Here is a 9,449-nt window from a genome sequence, read left to right as displayed (position 1 = left end):
CTATCCACGTGGGTAACCATTAACCATTATCATATTAGACACATCAGTGTCACAGTGTTTAGCATCACAGCAAACATGAGTTATCTCTGTACAGTGAATACACACACACATACACACACACACACACACACACACACACACACACACACACACACACACATATATAAAGGGAGCTTTAGTGGTGGGTTAGTGTTAGGAATTACATCAGCCCCTTCATGGGTGATCTTCTACCATGTGATTTACTGCTGCTGAAGGCCTTGAGGAAGGTCAGCTGTCGGTCAGTTCTGACTCAATAGCACAACACAACAACAGCAGCATATCTTTTACATGTACTACAAATATGTGCACGAATATAGGAGAAACTGTAGGGGGAAATGTCATGAAAATTTATTAGCCATAACCAAAAACCTTGAGGAATGAATTATTTGGCAAGTGAAACATGCTGGTGAGAGTTTAAAATTGTAAAACCACTATGGAATGCTCTCTGACACTTTCTCAATATGTTGGACATAGAAATACCATTTGACGCAGCTATCCCACTACTGAGAATCTATCCTCAAAAAACCAGAGCTATGCAGCAAACAGATGTATGTACACCTATGTTTATTGATGCATTGTTCCTAACAGCAAAGAGGTAGAAGCAACCCGACTGCGTCTTAACAAATAAATGACAAGGAATATCATGCAGCGTTGAAAAAAAAAAAGGGTTTATAAAATACAACACAACATATGTGAGTCTGGGAGACATTGTTGAGTGAAAGATCTCTGTCACAAAAGGACAAATACTGCCTAAGAACACTTATAAAATAGGATTGATGTGGGTGAGGGAGAGAAAAGGAAAAATGTAGATAATGAATATTGCACTGGAACAAATAAGGAGAAGAACTGCCTGAAAGGATTGCATGATTACACATTATATGTATGACAATTAACAATTTGGATCAAGAAAGGCATTACAACATGAATTAGGAGAGGAGGAGGGAAGAATATGTGTAACATGTGCATCAATGAACGAATAAATGAAAACCCAACTATTCTGTAAATGTTCATTAAAATCACAATAATAAAATTAACTGATGTAACATACTTCTTTGCAAAGACAATGTTCTACCTCCTACTTCAATGAGTAATGAGTAGGGTCTTAAAAAGATTGTGAATGTCCATGTAAGATGACATTATTATCGTGCAATCAATACCCTAGTTCACCCTTCTTGCACAAGCAAAAGAACTGAACCTAAGAGAAGAGGCTAGAGAAGAGAATGATATTCAAATGCTAAAGTATTACAGCATACAGCAATTACAGTGTTTCTTAGGAGAGCTGACGTTAGTGTCTGGAACATTAAAGTACAGGCCGGAGTTTTTTATTAAAACACAGGGACAAGAAGAAAGAGATGAGGAGGCAGAAATGAGGGTAAATTGTAATGATCGCTTTATTAGAATGTTACATCTCCAAATGGACAGATCTCCCTCTCTAAAAGGAAAAAATGGAGAGGAAGCCCCATGCAATTGAGATGAGGCCCTAACTATGGCCTCCTTTTCTGGGTGGCCTTCAGGGCTGGAGTCTGGGACATGAGATAATGCCACGGAGGGTTCAAATACAGTGAGTGATTCTCATTCTGGTCCCTGTTCTCTGATGTCATTCATGTACCCAAAGCATTCACTACTTCTGACATCATTCATGCATGAAGTCTATGCATGTCAATATTGATTTCCTGGTTCAGATAGCTTAATTTTTCAAGTATAAACTTTTGCCTCTTTTCTTAGTTTTATCTTATCAAATTTATTGGTTACTAGCTGTCTGAATTACAGAAAATCAGACTCAAGGAGATAATTAGTTCTAGGGACTCATGGACAATTTGAATCCCAGCCTCCTGTGACCAGAACTAGATAATGACTGGCTACCACTGCTGACCGTTCTAAAAGAGATCACAGTGAACAGAATGCATGAAAAATGTGGAACAAAATACAAACTCACGAGAAAGGACAGGCTTACTTGTCTAAAGGACAGGCTTACTTGTCTTACTTACTTGGAGGAACACCAAGACTACAGCCCTCAGTAAATATTCAAGCCTGTAGGTAATAGAACTCACCCATAATTTGTCTTTTAGCCAAAGAATTGACAGGCCTATAAGGTGAAAAAGAACATAATATTTAGAACTATCAACTTTATGAGATAAAAAAAGTATAGCATTTGCTCAGGAATAAATCTCAGAAGGCAGGAAAGAATAGGAAATAAGGATGAGTGGAAGCAGTAAATAACAGGCAGAGGAGAGAGAGAGAGAGAGAGAGAGAGAGAGAGAAGAGTAGTGCTGTACTGTGAAAATTGAAAGCAATTTAAAAAAATGTAGATGTATTTTTTAATGAAACCTATTTTGTCCATACACTTTTACCTAAATCACCATAAGAAATTAAAATAAATAAACAAGTAAAATCTCCTTGTATTACATACTCTGTGTATACTGGTTTATTTAATTGTAGCAATAGTAAAACCTTAAAAGTAGTCAATGATATTTGTAGTATAACTTGAATTTAACATTCACCCCTCTGCAAAAGGAACTCTGGTTTTATTTCTCTCCAATGCATCTCATGTGCAGCCCCTACTTTTCTGTAAATGGAGGTCAGCACGTTGCAAAGTAAGTGTTGATAGACACTTTAGACTAAGACAGACTCTCAGATCTGATGACCTACAAAAAAAAATCAATAAAAGACCTGTGGAATCCACTGGAATCCATTATCCATGTTGTTGTTGTTATTCTGTTGAGTACCACTTGTAGTGATCCTATGAACAACTGAACACTGTCCTCTCCAGGGCAATCTCACAATCTCTGACACAATCAAGATGTGTCAGAGATTGTGCAGTCACTGTGCTGCAGTCGCCATGTTAACTCACCTGGTTCTGGATCTTCCTCTCTTTCGCTGCCCCCTAGCTTCCCAAGCATGGTGAGGTCACCATATATTCATGCTATCCAATAGCAATAATAGTATGATGTCCAGTGCTGAGAAGAGTCCACAAAACTGTTCTGCCACTGTTAGCACTCAGGCCAATGCTATTTATAATCAATAAATACCTGAGGATCTCATTTTTAAATACTTTTTAAAATTTTAATTGTGATTTTAACAAAGGTTTACAGAAAAGGTATCTTTTCATTCATTCATTGTTGCACATTTTACATGCTATCCCTCCTATACCCCTCCCCCATTTCACTTTTTAAAAAATTTTCATTCATTGTTGCACAATTACCTTCCCTTCATCCTCTTTGCAATATACTTCCTGTTCTAGGCTCTTGCCAAGCTTATAATGCCTAATTATATATTCCTTCTAAACGGTTCTTTCCTTCATTTGTTCCAATGCAGTGTTCATTATCTATCTGATGTTATCCTATTCTCCTCCCAACCCGCCCCATCAGACATGCTTTGTATTTGTATAAAAATGTGGATAAGAAGACTTTACTAGGGAATATTAAAAGAACAAATTTTTATCTCAGCAGATTATAACATTTGCACTCAAGGTTAGATGCCTAAGTCACTCAAGACATATCTTTCATATGCACTCATGTTTATTACAGCTTTATTCACGAAAGTGAAGAGATGGAAGCAGCCCACGTGCCTCCCACCAAACGAATGGACAGAAAAACTGGTACATTGACACAATGAAATATTACGCAGCACCAAAAAAAAAATGAACTTGTACAATACTACACAACATGGAGGGAGCTTTGATGGCCCAGTGATAAGGAGCTGCACTGCTGACCGAAAGCCACACAGTTTGAATCCACCGTCCATTCTTCAGAGAAAGATGGATGATCTTCTCCTGTGTAATTTACTGTTTCTGAAAAACATACTGGAGGGTCTGGTATGAGTCAGTTCCAACACGATGGTACTCAACAACAACATGATCATGGATGAGGGAGACATTATGCTGAGTGAAACATTTAAGTCACAAAAGGACTTGTACTGCATAAGACCGCTGTTATAAAAGTAAGATGAGTAAGAGGAGTGGAAAGAGTAGGAGAAGAAGGGATAAATACTGAACTCTGCATTGGAATATGTGATGAAGGGAAGTACTGTATAAGAGGAATGGATGATTAGACATTATATATATGACAACAATCTGCAAGAAGAGTTACATTACAATGTGACCTGGGTAAGGGGGAGAAGAAAATGTGCATCAATGAATGAATAAATGAACCTACGCTTTCTGTAAATTTTCATTAAAACAACAATAAACAAAGATCTAAATTTTCCAAAGACCTAAGCATTTTATATCAGTATCACTCTATTAAAAAGGTTTAAAAAATATTTACTTCTTTGACATTAAAAAAATAGAATTACTAGAGTACATTTAATAGTTATGCTGATGTCTGCCAGCAACATAGGAATTTTACATTTAACTCACTAATATAAGGTAGGGAGTGCTGGTAACTTAGTGTCTAAGGAGTTGCACTGCCAACTCAAAGGCAGGTGGTTCAGAGCTACCAGCTGCTCCAAGGGAGAAAGATGGGCCATCTACAACCTCTAAAAACCCACAGGAGAGTCAGCTATGACTTAGTTCTGACTTGATGCTGATAAGGCTGAGTTATTTAAGAAATTGCACCAACTGATCATGTTAGGTTCAATGACAAAGAAATCTTCAGAACATTTTTTTTATTTTACTGAAAGTTTACAGATACTTTGGATTTCCATTCATTCATTGTTGCACACTTTCCTCCTTGCCCACCCCACACACCCCGTTTGCTTTCTTTTTGTATTTTTTTTTTTAAAAAGTCATTCATTGTTATAGAATCTTCTCACCCCCAGTCCACTCCACTATGCAGCTTTCATTCTGGACTCTTATCATGACAATAATATCTAATCATATGTTCCTCCTAAACAGTTTTCCTCTTCATCTGTTTCAGTATGTTGTTGTTGTCGTGTAATGCCGTCGAGTCGTAGACGACTCATAGCGATCCTATGAACGAACAGCCTGAGCACTGTTCGTACATAGAGTTTCCAGAGGCAAGCCATTTTGGAAGTGGATGCCGCTCCTGCTTCCAGGCTTGATTTAGTCGGGAAGCTCCAGCCAACACTGGCTGTTTCAGTATAGTATACATTATTTATGCCCTATTTTCTCAGTCTCCCTCCACCCCTGATGTCAGTCCCACTTTATGACGGTGGCACTATGCAATTTGTGTCCTTTTGTGACTGAGATATTTCACTCAGCATAATGTCTTCCAGGGTCACCCATTTTGTATAATATTTCATGAGTCCCTTGTTTTACAATGCTGCATAGTATTCCATTGTGCGGATATACCACAGCTTCTCTATCCATTCATTTGTTGATGGACACTTAGGTTGTTTCCAATTCTTTGTTATTGTGAACAAAGCCTAAATAAACTGGGTGTGCATATATCTGCCTGGATGGCAGTTCTGGTTTCTTTAGGGTATATTTTAAGTAGTGGAATTGCTGGGTCAAATGGTATTTCTACTTGCAACTTTTTGAGAAAGCTCCATACAGCCTTCCATAGTGGTTGCACCATTTTATACTCCCACCAAGAGTGAATAAGGGTCCCAGTTTCTCCACAACCTCGCCAGCATTTGTTGTTTGCTAGAACATTTTAAAGTAATATAAATTGGGGAGGAAAAAAAAAAGATGACTAGTACATAGTACTCCTGAGATAGACATGGTGGGTCAAAGACTCCAGCCTGTTTTCCTTTCTCAATTCAGAACTGTACTCCTTAGTGCACTTGAAATTAGGTGTAGCAAGTAATTGTTCTGGCTAGAAAAAAGTGAAAATTTTAAAAACCAGTATTTTCTTTACTGGATAGTTTTTCCTCCTCCTAGCTTGAAGATAGGCAATACACAAGGTTGGCATTTGCTCAGCTAGCTGGAATTTCTGAGTGATTATGAATGACAGATTACCCCTTCCAACCTTCAATAGCAATGTATCATAAGTGAGAGACAAGTAAAATTTGTTGCTTGAAGTCATTAACATTTTGATGTTTGCCACTGTAGCATAGTCTACCCTATCCTGTAATATACAGTATCATGCACAGAAGCATGTAAGAATTAATATTTATACATCTTCACCGAGAGTGATACAAACACAGATTTTCTGTTTTGGTTCTGTTTTTGTTATATATATATATATCTCACTAGTATTTGCTCAAATAAAGACAACCCAAATTGATTGGATATTATAAAGAGGTGGCTGGTGAAGTTGTTGCTATATAATATACTGTAGAGTTAGAACTGACTCACAGCTGACCCTCCCTGGGGAGAAACTGGGTTTTCAGGGGTAGTAAGTCTCACAGGAGATTGCCCATATTTTTGCCTTTCTTTTGTAGAGCAGCTGGTGGATTTGAATCACGTGCCTTTGCATTGACAATACAATTCCTTATCACTAAGCCACCAGAGGTTAAATCAACTTTAAAACTTATTATCTAATGGGAACCAACTCACAACTGACCACCTAGTGGGTTTCTGAAGCTGTAAATTACAGGGGAGGAGATTGCTCATCTTTCTCCCTCGGAGCTCCTGCTGGAATCAAACTGCTAAATAGGAGCAGCCTTCTTATTTTATATTTTTATTGTAATTTTAATGAAAATTTACAGAAAGGTTGAGTTTTCATTCATTTATTGATGTCTATTTTTCTCTTCCTCAATTCACTATGAAATAAACTTTTTGTTCCTGTTATACATGTAATGTCATACATATAATACATAATCATATATTCTTTTATCTGTTCCACTGTGTTCACTACCTATCCACTATTTCTTTACTTGTTCTCCTCCTCCATTATAAATTCTATTTTATAACAGCTGTCTTATGCAGTGTCTGTCCTTTTGTGACTGAGATATTTCACTCATCATAGTATTCTCCAGACTCATCAAGCCCTGATATTAAATCCCTCTCTACTGCCATAGTAATCAAGACAGCATGATAATAGATTAATGGAATAGAATAGAGAACCAAGAAATCAACTCATCTACCTAAGGAAAACTACATGGTTTAAAATAAAGAAAGGAGTGCATGAGGGTTGTATTCTATTCTACATACCTATTCAATCTGTACGCTGAGCAAATTATTCAAGAAGCTGGACTCTATGAAGAAGAATGTGGCATCAGGATTGGAGGGAGACTCATCAATAACCTGCTTTATGCAGAAGTCACACCTTGGTTGCTGAAAGTGAGGAGGACTTAATGCACTCATTGCAGAAGATCAAAGAATACAGCCTTCAATATGGATTGCATATCAACATGAAGAAAATAAAGATTTTTATCACTATAGGCAAACTCATGATGGATAGGAGAAAAATTGAAACTGTCAACAACCTCATCTTAATTGAATCTACAATAAACACCTTTGGTACCAGGAAATTGGGAGATATATTCTACTGGGAAAGTCTGCAGTCAGGGACCTCTACAAATTATTGACAAGTAATGATGTCAGTTTGAGGGCTAAGATACATCGGATTCAGGTCATGGTCTTTCTGATCACTTGCTATATATCTGAGAGCTGGACAGTGAATAAGGATAATAGAAGAAGAATTGATACCCTTGAGCTGTGGTGTTGCAGAAGAGTACTAAATATCCCATTGACTTCCAAAAGAACAAACATGTATGTCTTGGAGAAAGTGTAGCCAGAGTGCTCTTTGGAGGCAAAGATGATAGCGCTTCACGAACTTTGGGTATGTTACCAGGAGGGGCTATTCCTTAGAGAAGAGACATGATGCTTGGAAAGACAGAAGGTCAGTGAAGGAGGAGAGGAAGATCCTCAAGTCAGGTGGATTGATACAGTGACTGCTGCAATGAGCTCTAGAATGTCAGGAAGTGTGAGGATAGTACAGGATAGGACAAAGTTCAGATCTGTCATTCATAGAGTTGCTATGGGTCAATAATGGACTTGATGGAACCTCACAACAACAGTGATGGTCAACTGATCTTTGACAAGGAAAGGAAATCAATTTAGTGAGGAAATGAAAGCCTCTGTAAGAAACAGTGCTGGAAAAATTGGAAAAGCATCTGCAGAAAACTTAAGCAAGATCCACACATCACACTATACACAAATAACAACCCAAGGTGGATCTGGGATCTAGAAGTAACACCAAAGACTATAAAGTTCATCAGAGAAAAACTAGAAACAACTCTAGAAGTACTAATCTACAGCTTAAAAAGACTTCCAAATATAACTGAAAACATGTAACCAGGAGAGGATAAGATAGACAAATGGGATCTTTTAAAAAGAAAATTTAAAAAACTTCCAATAAAGTAAAAAAGAAACTCACAGACTGGGAAAATTGTTTGGCAGCAACATATCTGATAAGGAGCCCATATCTAAAATTTATCATAAACTTAAGTCACTCAACAAGACACAAGTCTCTACACTACTACACTTCTCTTAAAGTAAAAGACTGGAAGATGCATATTATACTGTACAATAATTAGAAGAATGATAGTTATTTGAGGCTGCCTGTTTGCATTATTTTAAATTTATTTTAGTAAGTGAATAGAAAAAGCATTAGAAGTTTATTTTTTAAAATAACTTGGTTTTGCTCCATTTGTGCTCTCATATTCAGCTCCCTAAATAAAAATTAGCCAGAGAAGTAACTGGTGCGTTTTTAATTTATTTTTTACTTAAAATTATACTATAAATATCATTGACTTTATACATTACTGTAACTTTAATTTTGTGAAGAGAAAGAATATAATTGATCTTTATCAAAGTAATATCCTCAATACTGGCATAGTTTATATGGTAAATTGAGTAAAAAAATAAGTATTTTTAACAAATAAATGAAAATTTATTCTTTTAAGTTGCAAGTTAGAAGTATTGAGGCAAGAACAAAGACGGTGTACAATCCTGTCTTTTCCTATTATCTTTTGATGTATATTTCATTAATTCTAGTACCATACACAAGACTGCATTAATAAATTTGATGGCAATGTTTATTTTTTTCACATCACAGTGTTTTCAGAAAATTATATTTGTAGCACAAACAAAATCAAACAAACATCCACCATTGTATTTGTCATTGTCATTGCCACCCCTGTCATTGAGTCAATTCTGACTTAGCATGAGTCTGTGGTAAAGAACAGAACTGACGCATAAAGTTTCCAAGACAAAATCTTCACAGAAGTAGATTGTAAAAATTTACTCCTGCAGTGTCTGGTGCCAACCAACCCAAGGTTAACAACTGACTACTTAATCACTGTGCCATGCCTAGGACTCTTCTAGGGTCCTACCAGGAGGATTTTGTGGGCTGCCTACTCCATCTAGAGTTGGGGTGCAAACTTAAGAGCCACAACTCTGGTGGTTCAAATCATTGTAAGACAAAGAAAGGTGGGAGAAAGATGGGAAGTCTTCTCCCATGTGATTTACAGTCTTCAACAATCCACTAGAGGACTGGTCAGTTAAGGGTTGGTTCACACTTGATGGTGGTGAGATTGAGGGTTTGTCTTTTAAGACATTA

Source organism: Elephantulus edwardii, unplaced genomic scaffold, assembly GCF_000299155.1.
Source record: "Elephantulus edwardii isolate Elephantulus edwardi_28Jun2011 unplaced genomic scaffold, EleEdw1.0 scaffold00018, whole genome shotgun sequence".
NCBI lineage: Eukaryota > Metazoa > Chordata > Mammalia > Macroscelidea > Macroscelididae > Elephantulus > Elephantulus edwardii.
This window is presented reverse-complemented; position numbering follows the sequence as displayed.